The sequence below is a fragment of the Abrus precatorius genome, unplaced genomic scaffold (genome assembly GCF_003935025.1).
Source record: "Abrus precatorius isolate BTA unplaced genomic scaffold, Abrus_2018 Scaffold10, whole genome shotgun sequence".
In the NCBI taxonomy this organism is placed as follows: Eukaryota; Viridiplantae; Streptophyta; class Magnoliopsida; order Fabales; family Fabaceae; genus Abrus; species Abrus precatorius.
The window spans coordinates 16768516-16789320 of record NW_020874292.1 but is presented as its reverse complement, the minus strand read 5'-3'; the positions used below and the strand labels follow the sequence as shown (position 1 = coordinate 16789320).

Sequence of the window (20805 nt, the reverse complement as noted above, 5' to 3'; positions counted from 1 at the left end):
ACCGGGCTTCCATTCCATTCCACAGGCAATCTGTAATTCATGCACAATCCCAACTTGTTATAACCATAACTTTTGCAATCTCAAGAGAAAGAAGTTCAAGGAAAAGTCAATCCCATATAGCAAACAAATAACCCCATCTTAGGTGGACTAACGAGATTTTGTTGATAGATAGTTAAATAAAAAAGTTGATATAATTTTCAATAAATATTATATATTTGTTGGTCCATTTAAGATGGGGTTATTTACCTCATGGGATAACTTAAGAGAACCACATAAAAGTATAAACAAACAGGAAAGTTTACATGGGAAATGCAAATGAGTGTGTGCTGCTTATGCTATCATTAGATTGATGAGAGGCACTGCTAGATGTTGTTGCAGGAGCTACATATGAAGTTGGACCAGATAGAGGGTCGATGGCACAGGAACAAGTCTCTTGTGGAAAATCTACTTGTCTTTTGCCTGAAACAGTTGGACTTTGTGAGTTATCCATCTCAGGTCTACACATGCTAGTGTCAGTAACTTGCAGACACTTTACACAATGTGGAAACTCCAATTTGTTTCCAATTGTGCCCAAAAATGAATTTATTTGCCAATTCTTGAAAGATCTCGAAAATTCTGCTTCCCTTTTCAACGCCTAAGAATTGTAAAAGACAAAATGGTTCAGCAAATTGTGAGGTATCATTTTCATTCAGGGATGGCAATTAACTTGTCATCAACAGTCACCACATTTAGTTAATTTGTAGGTAAAGTCAAGGAGATTTATATGTTTGAGTTGAGTGAAGTAATTCATCTATGAAAGTACTCTGCTTGGATATTTTACCCCATGCAAGCAAAAATGGAACAAAATAATGACAAAGAATATCAACAATTGATTCATCTTAATCACCAAACCAAAGCAACTGCTTCTTTCTATTTATTTCAAATTATTCCCTTTAGACAACAATATATTCTCACTCTTGCTCATCAGTATAATTTTTGGAAAGGGCTTCTAAATTGGATGTCATTCCAAAACATAAAGACAACGATTGATCTTGGTTCAAACTCTACATTTAAAATTACTTTCATCGTAGCGTGGTTGTGCTAATCAATAGCATATATAATAATATAAATTTATTCATCGATTATACGCATCATGTAGTAGCTAGAACTGCCAGCAAGTCCCTTTCAAGGGACAATCATAACAGAGATCGAATTTATTGCGTTTAGGAAAAATGAATTAAACTTCAGTTTGACCGTTGAAACAAATGTTCATTTGGTTATCATAACAAATACTTGGCTAACATGTTCTGGTTCAGTAAATTTTCATGGCCTAAACAACTAGGCATTTTCTACATGTGCTTCCATACGGTCCTTCTCTGTTATTTTTCCAGAAGTTTAATTAAATGTTTGACTGCAACAAAGTTATATAATTTGAACTTAATTCATATAAAGTATTTTGTTAAGATATAATTTCTACTTTTTAAACTATTGTTTTTAGTATACCTAGTTGATGTAATTCAAGCTGACACTTAATTAACCTTTTTCTCTAATTTAAAAGAATTTGTTTAAGATTATTTACCTCATGAGGGTAAATAATCTTATCTTAGAAAGACTAATGAAGTTAAAACATTGAATTAGAAATTGTATAAACTATTTATTTTATTTTTTATAAATAAAATACCACTAATCCAACTATCTTGTGTTTAGGACGAAATATAGACTCGAGTACCCGGTAAACCACAACATTTCTGAACAAGAAAATGACAAGATCAAAGCCAAACAGAAGATAGCATAAGAACAGGGAATGAAAAAACAAAAGGACAATCTTATTCAACTTCTTTTTCATATAACCAAACTTGTGTTTCTGTTCTCTTGGTTTGGGATTTTCTTATAACAAACAAGGGCGTACGTGAATCTAAAATTTCAGGTGCTGCCCCAAGGTTTTTATGTCCTTCAGTGACAGTGTCGATGGCAGCAAGTGACTTCCTCCCAAGTATACATCGGTATTAATGCTAAGTTTAAATAAATTTCTCAACAGGGGTTTATAAAAGAAAAACAAAAGTTTCACTTTTTTTATAAGTTAAAATCAAGTTATAGACATCAACTTTTTCTGGAACTCTTTTATTCAGCTTCTCCACAAGTTGATACATAAGTTGATTTAATTTATTTAAAATAAATTTGATTTATTTTATATTCTTATAAATATTTATTGAAAAAATCATCTAAATTGGACTAAATCTAGTTTCATTCTTTTAGAAATCGCAGCCAAAAAATTGAAACAAAAGAGAAGACATACATTGACATACGTGGGTTAACTAGTCATGCTAAAAAAGAAGAAAGGACCTCAATATATTTTATATTGCTTAGGACATAAGTATATTGGTCTTGGGTAAGCAATATTCTAAAAATAAATCAACTCGTAGTCCAAAGAGATAGAATGTACAAACACGAGATTAAAGTGTCTCACCTCTCTAAGGGTCTCTGGTATTGTCTTCTTTGTGGGGTGGTGATCAGTTGAAATCTTGCGTCCTGAATCAATCCCCACTTTACCCATCATCAAACTTTTGCAATCATACAATTCCATTGCATCTTTAAGGGGAAGATGTTTAGATTCTGACCCCTTTGAATTGATTGACTTTGCTTCCATTGTTCTTAGATTTGAATCTCTTCTGCCATTCATGTCACGCTCAAAGAGACGTGACATTATATTATGATGTAATTCACAATCTTGAGACAGACACTTGCCTTCAGGTGACACTCCCTTATCAGTGCAAACGTCCTTCACAAACTGTTGATGATCCTCCTGAATAAAAACAACCAGCTCAGGAACATCATAGTCCATGACATTAATTCCTGATGAAAAATTCTTTCCTTTGCTGAACCCTGACAGGTCTCCGGAAGAATTGCTAAAATGTCCCACATTGAACAAGCGCTGTATTGGAATCTCCCTCGTCATAAAACTATTATTATTATTATTGTTGTTATTATTACCCTCTAGTCTGTCCCGTACAATTTTCTTATGTTCTTGAATTCTTTGCTCTTCGTAATTGAATAACTCTCTGTGTTTCATGCTGCGTCCTCTTGAATTTCTCATCTTGTACGAATTGTAACTTTTTCTCTGCATTCGAAAATAATGGTTCACCACGGAGGAATACCAATGATACACTTTCAATTTTGTATAAAATTCATTAAAAATTACAAAAATATAAATATAATTCGTTGAACAATTTTTTATGTGTCCAAATATATATTATTAGAAATTGTAAATATCACAAAATCTAATACACTAATAATATTAAATATTATAATTTTTAATATAAAATATTATTTATTAATTTTTTATGGTTTATCATTAGATGTATGTTAGAAAAATCATCAGGGAAAATGGAGGAAAAAATAAAAAACCCGTGAAGCTAGTGCAAGAAATATGCTGGTCATCTATTGATAAGGAACTTTTTATATAACAAGAATATATAAAATGTGGCAGCACGCTTGAGCATAAGTTCCTATATTATCTTTAAATATCTGGGTGTAATTCAACCTAGAATAATATGTAACCGTTTTCTTCATGTTAATCTCAATTACATATGAAGTATCAATGTAGACATTTATATAGAGGAAAGAAAATTATTTCATATAAACTTGACCCTGCGTTAGTTTGGTGTTCCTTTAAAACGACAGGTGGAAATTTTCATGAATAAATTTAAATGAAATGTATTAAAATGTAATTTCTAATTAAGTTTTTGTCAATAAGTTTTAGGGGATTCAGACTTGGGGAAAATGACTACGTACCATTGAAATTGTCCAAGTCAAGGACCTAAGGGTCGGCAATCATTTTCAGTTCACAAGGAAACTTTTTGGTGGTGGTTGTTTTCCTCAAACTGGGCAATTACTTTGATTTCCTTTGTTTAAACCCAAATCGAAAATGTTTGAAAGTAATGATATGTATGGGAAGATTTGTGCAAAGAAAAAGACGAATTGCAGATTGGATAACTTTTGCCTTGGATTGTATGGGTGCTTGGCAACGCGGATGAAGGAGAATCCTATCCGTGCAAACTAAAATATTTGATTACAGATAACAAAGGATAATGGTAGAATATCATATGAGTTTTCTAACAGAATGATCAAAAGAAATTCTAGAGAATGAGCACACTGACTTAACAGTAACATAAAGCAAGATAAACTAAGGAGGAGACTCGAGCGATTTACGAGTTAGAATTGTGTTCCTTGATATTCTGAAAAAAATTATGAACAACCCAAAGAAGTGTGTATGGAAATTGATACAAACACCAAAATGACAAAGCAATCATAAACAGAGTGATATGCAATTCCACTTACCTGAATGGGATGCGCAGGCACAACTCAAAAGTCAAAATTTGCTCTGCACTATCACTTGGTTTATGGATCATTTGCAACTCCAGTTACTACCTGCAAGAAAGAAACGCAGAGCTAAGGCCACTCTGGTTTCAATAGGAACGGTTAGTCAAAAAAAAAAAAAAGAGTGGTGAAAAACAATAAATGGACGGTTCAATCTAATTAATATCCTTAAAACAAATACCAAACAGCCAGTTTGCCAACACAAATGTTGCTAGCATATCCTCTTTCATGTTTGATATATGCCCCTCACTGTTTGTGAGGTTCTGTGTGCACTCTATTTCTTTGAAACACGCTCTTTCTATTTGGTGACCAAGAAATTTGCATGAGAACAACAAAAAGTAAATGGGACTTAACGATTATATGATTTTATAGTGGGCATAATATTATTTTTTTAAACATAAATTGAAGAATCATTTTTCATTTGAATGAGGATAAATGTGTAGGTAGATGTATTAGAAAGTTTTGTAATTTCGAATCAGTTTAAAGCATTAATTGACTTTCCATTAGAGATTTTTGCCCAAGTGGGAAGGTTTCATTCAATGGTTCTTCCCTCCCTTCTGATCTGTATCAGTATATCACCATCGGTGCCTATTGTTATAGTGTTTTCTTATTTAGGAAGAAACATAAAATAGTCTCTCTTTTTTAATTGTGACCCAATACAATATTTTTCCAACTTTTAACCCCCGAATTTAATTGGAGAAGATGAACCAGTATTTTCTAATGTGATAGAAATCGATCAAACGCTCATTTTCAAATGAGGTATTTAAATCCTATGGCTGTGAAGACGATCTTAATTAAAAATTAATACTTTCCAGAAAATAAAGAATAAATATAGTAAGATAATTTTAAAAATTGTTAACAAATATTTGAAGAACTAACCGAAGGGTTAAAAATAGACTATTAAATGCAAAAAAAAAAATCTTCTTAGAATATATAAAAATATATTAACCTTTTAAAAAGCTATAACTTTCTTTCAAACTAATTATAACAATTAAAAAATATTATGCATTTCTTTGAATTTTCCTTGAATCACTTATTATTAGAAAAAAAAGTTATATTTTAAAGTATAAATTAGAGTTACTAAAATATGTTAGCATAATCAAACCTACTAAAATATAAGACTTTAGCTTTAAACTTTAGACTCAAATTAGCTCTAAGAATTCTTTTTATTCGACCTATAAAAACTTTTCCAAAATAGATAAAATTATAACAAACTTTTAAAACAAAAAGTTCTTTTTAAAATTACCAGACTTATTTCTTGAGCTACGCGTAGACTAATATAATTAATTTTATTTATAATAATACATAATATAAATTGATAAGTTATATCACATTTAAATCTTAAAATTATCTAGAGATTAATTTAATAATATATAAAAGAAAATTGTGCTTAAAGTGTCTAATATTTTTAATAATATATATATATATATATATATATCTCATTGAATAATTATTATATTAGAAATATATAATTATAATATTATTATATTTTTATTACAATAATTGTATTTTATATTTTATATATATTAAAGCAAGTTTTTATTTTTCATTAGAAATTATAAAATTAATATCTGAATTTGGCTACTATTTCATTTACCTTCTTACACCTTTTATTTTCTCTTCAACTGTAATATACATTATTCAATCATTACACATATAAATAAATATAATCATTATAATATATAATATAATGAGTTAAGTTTTTGACATAATATAATAAAATAAATTATTATATTAAAATAAAATAATATATTATTATAGACATAAATAAGTTATTGGTCCTTAAAAATATCATATTTTTTATTTTAATTCTACAAAAAAAATTATTGAATTTTGATCTAAAAAAATGTGATTTTCGGTACTTTTTGTTAAATATAAAAAATTAAATTAAAAATGATATTTTTAAGGACTAATAACTTAATTAAGTCTATATTACATTATTATTTTGATTCAGTTAATTTGTTAGCTCCTATAATTGTTTATATTTTTAACTAAGTTTTCAAAATGTAAAAGTTTTTAATTAAATATTTATAATTTAATTATTTTAATTAAATTCTTGACAATTAATATCATTATATTTTTATCAAATATCATATATGACATTTCTAATTTACCAGCCTAATTTTTTATTTCTAATACTATTTTTATATAATTGTGTTTTCTTTAAATTCCTAAATTATATTATTATTAGGTTATAAATTCAACACTAAATTTGAGATCATTCTTCAAACTATATTTATGCTTACATATTCAATTTGTAACAACTAAAATATGTTAAATTAGAAAGTATTAGAAATGAAAAAAAAAAAAAAAAGGTTTTGAATCACTCTTAAAATTTTGAAAATTCTTAAAAAATTACTTCTATAAAAAATTTTAATTTGAAATCTAACTTCTTTCATCATCAATTCAAGTTTTTAAACTAACTTTATATAAATATTTTATTATAACAAAATAGTAAAAGATTAAAAAAATTCTTTAAACTTACCTTTATGAGCATGCAGAATTCAGATGTGCTAATAATAATTCAATGTAAAAACTATTACCAAGTAATAATAATATGATTTAGAGAAAAAAAATAATGAAAAATAATAATAAAAAATTAAGTTACCAAATCAGATAAAGGCATCACAATTTTTATACTTAATAGATATATAATAATGATAATTATTAAGGATTTAATTAAAAATATATGAATTTAATTAAAAGTTTTAAATTATGAGAACTTAAGTAAAAACATTTTTAAGAAAATTATAAAGGTTAACGGATTAATTTGACCTAATATTTTAATAATTTGTAATTATAAATTATACAACAAATTTTATATGTTTTGACAAGTTTTACATTTTCTATCAAAAATTTAAGTAACCATCCACCTTTACAGAGTGCTTATTATAAACTATAAGTTTAATAATGTATACTCTTTTATAAATTTATCTAGTACTAATCAATTATTATTTTGTTACTAGTTAGTATAAATTTTTAAATGAGTAATACAATTAAAAATTAGAGATTTTTTTTGTTAAATACACATTTATTAAGTTAAAAAAAATTAAATTTATTATGGTCATCGTTAAAGGTTGACAAAAGTTGAGTTTAGTCAAATTCAGTTGATCAAATTAGAACCAAAACAAATCAACAATTTCAATTCTTAAGCCAACTCTAATTGTCAAGTCATTAGATAACTCAAATTTTAGTTTGACTATGTAGGTGATCAGGTGAGTTTGAGCAATTTGTAACTTAGTCATGACAAAAGGAAAGAAAAATAAAAATGGAAGACCAAGAGAAAGAAAAGATAAGAAGAGGAGTCCAAGGAGTGAAGTGGTGTAAAGACAAGAAAAAAAATATCTTGAAGGTTGAAAAATAAAATATAGATGACCAAACGGATATAAGGAGAAAGAAGAGGAGTCTAAGGATTGAAGTGGTGTAGAGACAAGAAAAAAATACCTTGAAGGTTGAAAAATAAAAATAGAAGACCAAATAGAGAGAAGAAAAGTCTCAAAGGGGACTAAAGTGGTGAGCTCAAGAAAAATGGAAACTTCAATAAGCTACATCAAGAACTTACCAAGTGAACCAAACACTAATAGTTATCCCAAGTCCACCAATTAATAAAATGAAATAAAAAAAAATCACCAAACTAAACAAATGGCCATAGAGAAACCCACCAAAACATGCAAACTTTATTCCATTTTTCATCAACCACACCTCAGAAGCATTAAATCCAACAATGGGTACCTCAGATGCATTAGAGATTGTAACATCTTTGTTTTTGTATTTTTTTTTTTGTAATTGCATTTTTATTTTAAATATGCATGCGATTGAATGTTAGAAGAGTTTCAAATGTTAGAACTGTTAGATATCCTCACTATAGCAAGATAATTCTCACTGTGGCGAGAATAAGACAGTGGAATCATGCTCTTTAGAGTGTTTTCGCTATAGCGAGAAGTGGATAAGACTGCTCCAACCACCCCCTCACTACAACAAGAGATTTTCATTGGAGCAAAAATATCAAATCACATTCCTCTAATTTTTTTTGCTATAACAAGAATGTCGTACATTTGAGGGGTATTTAAGAGTTTTATTGTATAAGAGTTTCATTTCTCAACCCACTTCACGTTCTTTCTCTCAAAACTCTCTGAATTTTTCTTTCTTTACTCAGATTAAGCCCTTCCAAACATTGATTATCGTTCGTGAGACGTCCCTATTTTCAATAAGTATTTCTCAATGTCATCCCATTTCTTGTGGTGAATAAGGAATAAATTAAAGTGTTTAATAACTACTCAATTTCAAATGTATACACATCAACATGCATATTATATTTATGTCCTCAAACACAATATTTAGAGTACATAATATAATATTACATACCGTCTAGATTACTCCCAAAATTATTTAACTATGGAACATTACAAGGAAGGATAATAGTCTAGGATAGTATACTGCACATAATACATAGATAAACTAAACTCCTCCTCTCCTCTTGACTCCTTCCTTATTCATCCAATCCCCCTGGAGGAGGGTCGAGATCAATGCCAAGGTATGCAGCTGCATGGCAGAAAGGAAAAGGGACCTCCACTCTAGCTTCTCCCTGTATAATAGTAGGACTAACATAGGGATTATTAACAGTAGATATAGTTAAGATAATAAAGTCTTGAAATATAATGGTCTGGTTGGAGTCATTGAAACTCCACTCTCCAGTCCCTATACTAAAGGTCATGGTACGCGCAGGAGTAATTGGTGCACCTTCATTCATTCTGCATCCATATACATTTTGGACACATAATAGAAAAAGATAGGGGTGAGTACAAATATTCATAAACAATCTAATAGACAATACTCATGTTTAAACGAACAAAACATCAATAAGACATGAACAATACCAAGCATTACACAATATGTTTGCTTAAATGAACAAAATAATATTCAAGCATTAAGCAATAATCATTTAGTATCTTTTATTTTTGAGTCCTCCATTGAGTAATTAATTTAATTATCCAATATTTTAATTTCAGGTTGAGATTGGGAGTTCTGTGTCTGCAATCCAGTTAGTGTCATAGGTACATCTTCTCCCTTCACCGGAGACAGAACATAAGTGTATAATTCTCACTTAATGATCACTACCAGCAGCCCACACTCAAACCAATCTTGGTATGCTCTAGTGCCTGTCAGGAAAGGCTAGCAAAGTTCCCACTGCCTACGACACAAGTTAGCTAGACTTGGTCCCCTGTAAATCTTGGGCACTTTCCTATCCCCTATGGTAAATACCAACACTATTTGCTCCTCGCCTGTACCGTGGCGTATTCAACCTCTTTCACAATCATAAACACAAATAATATCATAGTCATTGATTGTCCAACAGGCACATTATAACATTTCTATTTTAAGAGAACAATCAATTACATGGACATGGCTAACAATCAAAATTTTTCAGATTTCATGAACTAACTTGTAAAATTCATAATTAATTCGATACGAGTCCAAACATCATGAAATCACTAAGGTTTTCTTCCTTTAAATGTCTACTGTAATATAAAATTTCAGCCAAAATACAAAAGCTTCCAAAGAATTAATCAAATCTCAGCTTACGTCTACTGTTCTCAGATCATTTCACTAAACAGCCAGCATATTGTAAAATTCATAATAAATTCAATTCTCATCTAAAACACATGAGGCCAGTGAGATTATTCCCATTAACATGTCTATGTTCATGTAAAAATACTTCCAAAATAAAAATATTCCCAGACATCAATTCGTGCTTTAATTTCTCAGTACATGTCATAGAATAGCACAATTTAACAATGGCATATTGGAAAAATCATAAATCATTCAATTCATCACCAAAACTCATGAAATTAGTGGCATCCTTTTAATTTGTTTATCTAGTTTCACGTAAAAATATCATTAAAAATTTATAACTTCCAGATTCCAGATTAAGCCCTAAACATTCTCTATTACTCACACTAACACACTTATCAGAATCAGCTAATTAGAAAAGTCATAACTATTTTATTTTAAGTCCAAAATTCATCAAACCAGTGAGTATATTTCTATTATAGTCTCTATTTTTAAAAAAAAATAACAATAAAATAACGCCACTTATACATTTTAAAACGAAAGGAAATTTCTCAGTAGCATGCACAAAATGTTACCCTCATACAACAGCACCTTGAGAAAATCATAAGTAATTCATTTTAATTCCAAATTGATCAAACTCAGTGATCATATTTTCCTAATTAATTATAGTTTAAGATAAAAATATAAATAAAATACAATTACACTTGAATTATAAGAAGAAAATGATTTAAAGTATGCAGTTCTCAGAAAACATTTACACATAACCGAATATTCAATAATTCATAACTATTTTATTTCAATTCTAAATCAAGTGAAACCAGTGAGTATACTTCCATTGAGAAGTCTATTTTCGTAGAAAAATGTCAATAAAATAACGCTCCAAACGCACAGTGAGACAAAAATAAATCAAGATATACTGCTCCAGAATACCATTTTCATGCAACAGAAATTTATAAAAATCATAACTAATTAAATATAAACCCAAATAAAATAAACCCAGCGGGAAAATAATATAAATTTTACTATCTTCATGAATAAAATACTAAAAAAAAAACACTTTTAAAGATTTTCTCATATTTTACATTATTTACACTGTAATCCTTATATTTTATATTAATTGAGAAAAGGTCCTTGTCTCCAATTTGGTAAGCATCAAATTGTCCATTATGTCTTCCATGTGTTCAAGGTCATTAATTCATGTCCAAATATGGTCCAAATCATTCTCTTGGTCCTACCACACATGTGGACAAGGATCTTGCATATCTAAGGTATTTTTGGTCTGTCTATAGTATCTTCCTATTTTTTTTTGGTTCAATCTTTCAAATTTATAATTTTAAAGCTTGTTCTCATCATTTGTTCATGTAGTCCATAGGTCCAAATATGTCCAAAAGTCCAAGGGTCTTCATCATGGTCACTTTCCATTTTTAATCCATTTCCTTTTAGAAGTTTCTTTCATAATTTATTTTTTCAAAAATATTTTAGAAATTTATTTTGACTCCAAAATAATTTCAATCAAAAGAAGATCATGAATCTAACTTAGATATCATCATAAGAATAAGTCACAAAATGAAACATGCAAGATTTTCATACAACCAACCACATAACAAGCAAAGTCATCATCAACACTTTGTAGTTCTTAGTAATTTTCATGCATTTATTTATTTCAATCAAAATTTTAATCATGGGTTCATCAAAACACACAACTTCAATCACAACCAAAAGGGTTAAGGCTCCCCTTGACTCAAAACCATTTAAACAAGGTATTCCCCTTGATTATGAAAAGTACCCTCCCCCTTACTTGGTGTTTTTGGGTTGATTTTGCCTTGATCTTTGAGTGATCCTTCTCCTCTTCCCTTTTGCTTTATTTCACCTCTTGGAAGTGAGTATCTCCTTCCTTGGCCTCCTACTTCCTCAAGTGTCAAATAGTATACAAAAAAGAAAGTTGGGGGCTTTGTGGATCTAGTGGGGTATCTTGATGTTTTTGGTGGGGTTAAAGGCTTGATTCAAGATCCTTATGGTGGGGTATTGGGTGATCTAACTTGTGGGGTTCAAGTAAAGTGTTTGAGATGAACTTGGATGTATATAGAGAGAATAGAGATGAAGAAGAAGTAAAGAGCTCTTTGTTGCATGAAAATTAGAATGAAGGGTCTTTTTCTCCTTTATGCATGGCTTTATATAGAAAATCTCTTCATGTTGGCCCACTCTCATGCATCTCACAGTTCCACCCTCTCTCACACAAGTCTTGATTTTCAATTTTGGTTCCTTTTTGGCTTTTTCTACAAGCTTACTCATGTGCACATTTGTAAATGTCCAAAATTGCCCCTTTCATGATAGTTTTGTAATTCTAGTTAGATTTTAACTTTTCTAGTTCCATTTCAACCATTCCAATTACTTTTTGAAACCTATTTAGTTCAAATCCAATGGCCATGGTCATGGTCCAATTAGATCCATTGGATGAGGATTAGTCCACAAGTTATTCATCATTAGTCTTATCTTCTAGAATACTTATCTTGTTGTTTTGGATAATTTCATTGGTTCTTATGGAATATGCTCATCCAGCTGGGATTAAACCATAAATGACCTTATCCCTTAATCATGATTAGTCTCACATGGCTCTAAAGGGCCACATGGCTCCTTACTACCATTCCTAACCCACTTTCTTTCATGTACTACTTACTTTTAATTAAATGAGGTTAACATACTACAAAATTATTTATGAAATGAGAAAAATTTGGGGTGTTACAGTTCGAATCTAAGATCATATGTCTGATCTAAGCAATTCTAAGTAAGATTGTCTAGAAGTGTTTATTAACATGATCTTGTGACTGGATTTCAAGATAAATGTGACTGAATATGAGAATTGGATGAATCTTGTGTGAATAGTTACAGAGATACACTGGGGGTATAAAGTTCGGAGACAATATGGAAATCTGGAAAAATATAGGATGGTGAATGACATTCGCATATGTGTACACGTTCTTTCTGAAGGCAAATACACCACATGGCCTCACACTCGTTTTCCACTAGACTTCTGACTATACTTTTGCTAAGGGGCTTGTGATTGCATACGTTATATCCGTATTGCATGAGCTAATCAACAAATATTCACTTAGCTGAGTAAGACCTCAAGAACTGGTAGAGGCATCGAATGCTTGTGATCACAGTGCACTGGAAATGCATATTTGAAAGGGAAAACATGATGTTATGTAATGGAATATATATATATATATATATATATATATATATATATATATATACACACACACATGTGTGTGTGTGTGTGATGAAATGAGAACTTCTGATGTATGGTGACATGATATGTAGTGATATGTTATCTTTTTATATGATCTTGTGTGCTGAGTGATATGAAATTTCTGTGTTATGTATAAGTGGTAGAATAGATACCCACCCTTACATAACATTTCAGGAGATAAGGATAACTAGTATCAAGCTCTCAGTATATGGAGATGAATATGAACTGCTATAGAATTTAGTTTATTTCAGATATGTAATTACTATTTTTAGTTATGTAATTTTTTTATTAACAGTTTATACATTATTACTTAATTCAAATGTAATGTAATTATTATGCTATTATTTATTTTATCATATATCAATTATCTTTCTGGCAGAATTTGTAAATGGATTTGTTGGTGAGAAGGTTTTATTTCAATTATTTAATCGTCTATTTTAGTGGAAATTCATTTATTTCTTATAAATTTACATAAATTATGACATATACACTAAAGATACTGATAACAAAATACTTTACCCCATTTTCTGTCTCTACCTTAAAGGCATAAAGTCACATTTTTCTCTTTCTAGAAGATGGGTCATTGGAATTATATTTTTGTATATTTTCTCTCCTATTTTGATGTTCACTTTCTCAGTGAGTACAAAAAAAAAGAAACAAGCGAGTATGTGTTGAAAAGAAAAGTGAGAAATGTTAATAAAGCAACACTTGTGTTAGAATTAAGTGTGTTTTTAATTGAATTCGATACAATTGGTTAAGAAAATGATAACATACTTCTAACTAAACCAATCCATTTGAATCTGAATATTAAACTCAAATTAACTCACACCAGATTCAACCCACCCAATTAATATGTTCAAGCCTTTGATTAGCTCGATTTTGGTCAAACCTTTGATTCCTTGCAATAATTTTTCACATGGAAACACTATTCAATTCCATCTAAATGACTCAACGAGTTTGTCATTATATTCAATCAAGAAAATTGACTTAAATAGGTTCACCTACTCAAATTTCTCAATCTCACCTATATTCATCTTACCTCAACATTTCTATCTATTATGCAATTGGTTGGCCATGTTAAGGTAACACCTACCAATTCAATATATCTAAATGGGTTCACTTGTGTATCATGAAAATCAAGTCCTATTTTATCTCATTTCTCATCCATGGGTTTAAGAAACATGATTAATTAAGATAGATGCATAAATCTGGTTATAATCATCCCAACATAAGTAAGAAAAATATAGTAATAGTTTGAGCAAGAAAGTAAATAACAAAAATAAGTTCATATAACATAATTCATTACAACACCAAAATAAAAACATAGCGATCTCATTGCTTTACTCTACTGCTACATTAGTAGAGTCCTATAGTAATAGAAATAAAAAAACTAGGGATCCATTTAAGGGTCGTCCTCCTCATCCTCCAAATTAGAAGATTTCACCTATCTTTTGAACTTGGTTGTGTTTAAAGAGCTACATAAGTCCCTATAAAAATGGTAACAAAATATACAATAAAAGGGGTTGAGGGAATAAGAATAGGCACTAGAGGACTCAAAAATAAGTCTTTACGTATTTCCTAGGAGTATCTAGAAAATAAGGCTCTCTAGGTCTCTGAGACACAGTGGCTTTAGAGATGAATTCTATAGGGTTTGGGGAAATAAGAATAGGCACTAGAGGACTCAAAAAGTTTTGTAAGGGATCTATGCTGATAGGCTGAGAAAGGAATGGTAAAGTTGAAAATGAGGCGAATCCTAAGGCAATACAAAATTTTAACTTCTCAAAATGCATTATAATTTATGTAGAAACAAAGAAAATAAAATAAATTTCAATTAAAATAAATAATATAAAATTGTGAAGAAATTAAAACTTTCCCACGGATAAATCCATTCACAAAATATAATATTTACAAATTGTCAACAAAATACCCTAGGACTTAGAACATACATTTACAATATCAAAATAACTAAGTCCTAAAAGCAGTCTATATTCATATTCATATACCGAGGACTCAGTTCTAGTCATCATCGCTATGACAACCCTTTATCTCTAAGAGATCCTCAAGAGTCAAGTCATCATCCTCTGAGGTATAGTTCTTTTGAATCAGCCACAACCTCTATACATGAAAATTGTTGAAAAGTATATTGGGTGGGTCTCCAAAGAAGATCGTGGTTGTGGAAAGTTTTAACTCTTGGAGACGTAACTGTTCCTCGATAGCTATGAAGACTAAAGATGTGGTGAATATGACTATTTATAGGAAAATCAAAAGGACCATCATAACTTAAATTTATCTCTACAGTCCATACATTACTAGGTCCATCATCACAGTCAATATTAAAATTAAAATACATGAAACGCTGATACTCTCTAAATACATAATTCAATCTACAATGTATAGAATAATCTACTAGCCTAATTTGTCTTTGTGGTGCCATCATCATTGTTCTCTGAAATGTTCAAAAAGGATGAGCATATATTTTATCATTAAACATAACATAATTTCATTATTACCATTCATAATATACATATAATTGTGGAATTTAAGAAAATATTACTACAACAATCACAAAACAATATATCATCAGTTCTTACATAATCATATACATATTCTATCATGCTTTCTGATGAATCCATATTTTGACTGATATTTTAGCATAATTCTAACACATTTGATAAGAAAAATATATAAAGAAAGCAGAAAAACTCAAAAAAAGAGAAGGAATTGAAGTTTTGTTTAAATTTGTAGTTATTTTAGCAATTGTGAAATTTTTGCTTAGGAATTAAGTTTTTAATCTTGTTTTCGAAGGAATAAATTGAGCAAGGATCATATCCATGGAGGTTTAATGACAAGGAAGAGCAAAGAAGCAAGTCTGGACTCCAAAAAAAAACAAGAATAAGAAATTGTAGACTGGAAGTGATCACTATTGTCAGTGAAAGTGATCACTTCAGAGCTCAAAGAAGAAGGAAAGCTCTGTGTAACCACTTTTATCATTAAAAGTGATAGTTCCAGAGAGGCAAAATATCAAGAAAGCTCTGCGTAACCACTATTGTCATCAAAAGTGATCGTTCCAGAGAGTCTTCAACTTGCCGAGTTGCGCGTAGTCACTTTTATCAGCAATAGTGATAACGCGCAACTACCTTGACTCTGCGTTGTCACTTTTATCATCAAGAGTGATAGTTCCAGAGAGCTCTCAATATCAGGAAGTTGCGCGTGGCCACTATTTCTGGGAAAAGTGTTAACGCGCAACCAAAAACTCTCTGCGTAACTACTATTTTTCATAAAAGTGATGACGTGAAAATCTAGGAAATTTTATAAATACCAGAAACGATCCGAAAAAAAGGGGATTCTGTTCATTTTCAGTTTTGTTAGTTAGATTCTTGTTGGAGGAAGTGAGAGAGAGGAGTGGAGATTCGAATTTCGAAGCTTCACGAAGAGGAATTGGAGTGGAGCAAGCTTCCATGGCGATTCTGATTTTCTTCTTCTCTTTCTTTTCTTTTCTCTGCTGCCATGGCTGTGTAATTTGTTCATAGTTAGGGATTGTAGATCTGAAATGAATGTGTTGAATTGATTTTGGATCTGGATTTCAAGCTTTGGAATAGATTGAGTGATTGATTCTGCACTATACGTAGGAATTGAATGGAAATTTGATTAACTATTTTTAGAGGAACTCTTGTCAATGGAAATTGAATTTGTTCTTCAGATCTGAACCAATCACCAATATTATAGTTTTCTCAGGGATAAGGAACTTTGATCTTGCAATCTTTTGGTTTCTTATACTTAAAGCAATGTTGAATTAAATCAGATCTAAGAAATTAGAATGTTTTAATTGAATGTTAGGTTCACTGAGTTAAGGAATTAACCTTTGAACAATAGAACGTGAAACTGATTGTTTTTCTTTCCAAATGCTTGTTAATTCAGAATTTTATTGATTAAACATTGGAGTTTTGGTGAAGCAATTCCCTAGCTATGGTTTCTTCCTCTGTTATCACCTAATTGTTTGTTCGTTGTTCTGTTTTCTGCAAGTTCATTTTACTTTTAATTGTTCTAGTTTGCTGTTATTACATGTTACTACTCTCCTTCCAATTTTGAAAAAGCTTAAATGGTTATAATTCTATGAAGTGGTATTTGAAACCTAAATTCCCTGTGGAGACGATATTTGGATCTTAAATTTACTCATTACTTGCTACAATCCTAGTGCACTTGCTAGTGTTAGATTGCGAACAACAAGTTTTTGGCGCCGTTGCCGGGGAATTTTGCATTTCAATATCATTAGTAGTAGAAAAGTAACTAGATTGAGCATTTATTTTGTTGCTTTGCTTTCAAATTGCTTTCTGCATAATTTTACTGCACCTTGTGTAGTATTCTGCATAATATTTTTGTCTGCTGCATAGAATTTTTACATCCTTGTTTATCTGCATAATTTCAGTTTTCATTGTTCTTCATATTTGTAATTGGCATTCTGCATATTTTTACATGATTTTACAATTCTGCAACTGCTAGATTTAAGTTTCTATATGCTTTTACTGATAGATTTTGCATGATTTCTGTTGTGCATTTCTGAATATCAATTGTAGTCTAATTTTGTTTTAATCTGATTTGTATATGCGTGGTAAAAACAAGAATAAATCAATTCTGGTCTTTAATCCTGACATAGACATAACTTTGAGAAGATTGAGAAAAGAGTCTAGAGCAGAAAAAGCCATAGGGAGTGATAGTGAATTAGAAGCTGTCCATTCTCCAGAATTTTAGAGTAATCCTAGAGTGAAAAGAACATCTACACCCTTGAGACAACCAAATCCAGCAATAGAAATGGCAGAGCAGAACAGAATTAGAACATTAGGGGACTATGTTATTCCTAACATGCAAGGTTTTAACTCTTCTATAATTACGCCAACTATTCAAGCCAACCATTTTGAGATTAAACTTGCCCTACTACATTTAGTCCAACAAGATCAGTTTTCTGGAGGAAATTCTGATGATCCTAACTTACATATTTCAAATTTTCTGCAGCTATGTGACACCATAAGAATGAATGGAGTTAGTGAAGAAGCTATCAGATTAAGACTATTTCCTTTTTCCTTGAGAGATAGAGCAAAATGCTGGTTACAAGCTCAACCACAAGGAAGCATCACAACCTGGACAGACCTTGTGAATAAGTTTCTAACTAAGTACTTCCCTCCATCCAAAGCTGCTAAGTTGAGAGGAGAAATTACATCCTTTGTGCAGCAAGAAGAAGAATTATTGTATGAAGCATGGGAAAGATACAAAGAATTACTTAGAAGGTGTCCACATCATTATATCCCAGATTGGATGCAATTGGAAACTTTTTATAATGGAATGAATGCAGTAACAAGAACAATGGTTGATGCTGCTGCTGGAGGTTAATTAAATACAAAGTCCTTGGAAGAAGCTCAGAGAATTATTGAGATGATGGCATCTTCAATGTATCAGAATTCAAATTTAAGAAATCAAAGAAGAAACTCTGGTCATGAAGCTAAGGTTCTGGAAACTTTTCTTGCACAGAATCAGCTACAAAATCAAATGTTTTCAGAACAATTAGCTGCCTTAACACAACAAATCAGCAATCTACAAACAGGGAGTATGTAACATCCTATATTTTGATTTAAATAAAATGAGGTTTGTTAAAGTATAATTGGAATAGATTTGGATAGAATTTATTAAAAAAAAAAAAAAAAAAGTGAACAGTAAAACTGCCTATGAACAGTGTCGATGAACAGTAAACCGCCTATGAACAGTAAACTGCGTATGAACAGTGAAACCGCCTTTGTCCAGTGACGATGATGTCATCAATGACATCAGCATGACGTCATGGCTCACGTCACATCCGCGTACAGTACGCGTACAATCCGTGTACAGTACGTGTGCACAGTGTTTCCGGCGTGAACAATTACCGCGAACTGTGTTTCTGGCAATGAACAGTGTTTCGGTGGTGAACAGTAACTTCGAAAATTTTCTATAAAAAGGGGGTTGCAGACGAAATTTTCATTTCTTCACTCCTATCCAAGGTTCTCAAAGGTTCTAAAGTCATATCTCGCCATTTTCTCCCATACTAAACCTCCTAAACTTAGATTTTTCTTCAGATCTGTGATTCTACGTTCGATCTAAAGGATTACAAGTAAGTTTTTCTAAGTTTGAAGTTAGATTTACCGTTCGTTTCTCTTTTTCTTCTTCTTATAGATGTTCATGATGTTCTTAGGAAAACCTCTGTTCTAGAGTTAAACCTTCGGTTAAATCCTTGTAAAAGCCCTGTTTTGAGGTAAGGGAGGCTCTACTTTATCATTTTGTTATGTTTATTACTTGTATTCTCATAGATCTTGTCATGTATGTGATTATATGTGGAATAATTGTTGCTTTATGAAAAATAATCGGTGAATAGTGAGAATAATTGGCTGTTTATGTGATTTATGATGAATACATGGTGAAAATGTGATATTATGTCCAAATAAGGCATGATAAGGTATATTGAAGATGGTTGATATGATTATATGATTTTGTGATATGAAATATACAAAGAGATGGAAGTTTTATGTTTGAATATATTGTGTTTCATGTAAAAATTATGTGTATTGTTAATATGCCATGGTTTGATGTATATGATGAAAAGTATGTGGAAATATGATGAAAATATGTGTGAACATGAGAAATGGCATATGTGAACATGTGAATATACTCGAAAGAGTATGAGATGGAAAAAGATATGATGTAAATAGTTACAGAGATACACTAGGGGAGTGGAAGATGGAGACGATATGAGATATCTTGGGGAAATGTAGGGTGGTGAGTGACATTCGGGATTGTGCACGGAATATTGTGTTCGAATACACCACATGGCCACACACTCATTTCTCGACTTGACTCCTGACCATTACCTTTGCTAAGGGGCCGTCTATTGCATGCGTTGTATCCGTATTGCATTGGGCCATCCGGCGACTATTTACATGAATGTGTAAGACCTCGAGATAGAGGCATCGGATAACAGTGGCCACAGGGCGCGGTAAGCGCGGATAAAAGTAAAAGAAATTGTGAATCTGTGTAATGTAATGCGCGTTGAGATGAGAATATGCTTTATATAACCTTGTGATATGTAATGCCATGATGTTTTCGTTAATCGTGATAAGATGTGTTTTGTGAAGAATGTATATGTTATGTATGAGTGGTAGGGTAGAGACTCACCCTTACACAACATTTTTCAGGAAACCAGGACGAATAGTACCAGGCTCACAGTGCATGGATGGATGAGAACTGCTATAGGACTTAGTTATTTTGAGTTATGTAATGAATATTTTCAGTTCTATAGCGTTCTTTTGAAAATGTTGTAAAACTACTATTCCTCTTTATTGCTGATGAAAACTTTAGAATCTTTGTTTTCCTAAAGTACTTATGAATTAATGAAATTTTACTCTATGAACCTTATATCATTTCAATGTCTTTTCCTTATTAGAAAGTTTTGAAGGAAAATTTACTTTACCCTATTAATTTTTATGAAAATTTATCATATATTGAGGAAAGAAATATAAGGTGTTACAGAGTATGCCTACCAGTCAGCTAAGTTGTGATTTTTGTGGAGGAAACCATGTAAATGGTGCATGCGAGGCATCTACAAG

At 30.8% G+C, this 20805-nt stretch overlaps 1 non-coding gene and 1 pseudogene across 1 annotated transcript; one reads left to right on the top strand and one right to left on the bottom strand.

The window, feature by feature from the left end:
* The window catches only part of LOC113851966, a 221694-nt pseudogene that overhangs the window by 39554 nt on the left and 161335 nt on the right, over positions 1–20805 (top strand).
* Positions 18374–18480, bottom strand: LOC113853430. Its single transcript, XR_003502602.1, has one exon. It is a non-coding gene; the product is annotated as a small nucleolar RNA R71 (small nucleolar RNA).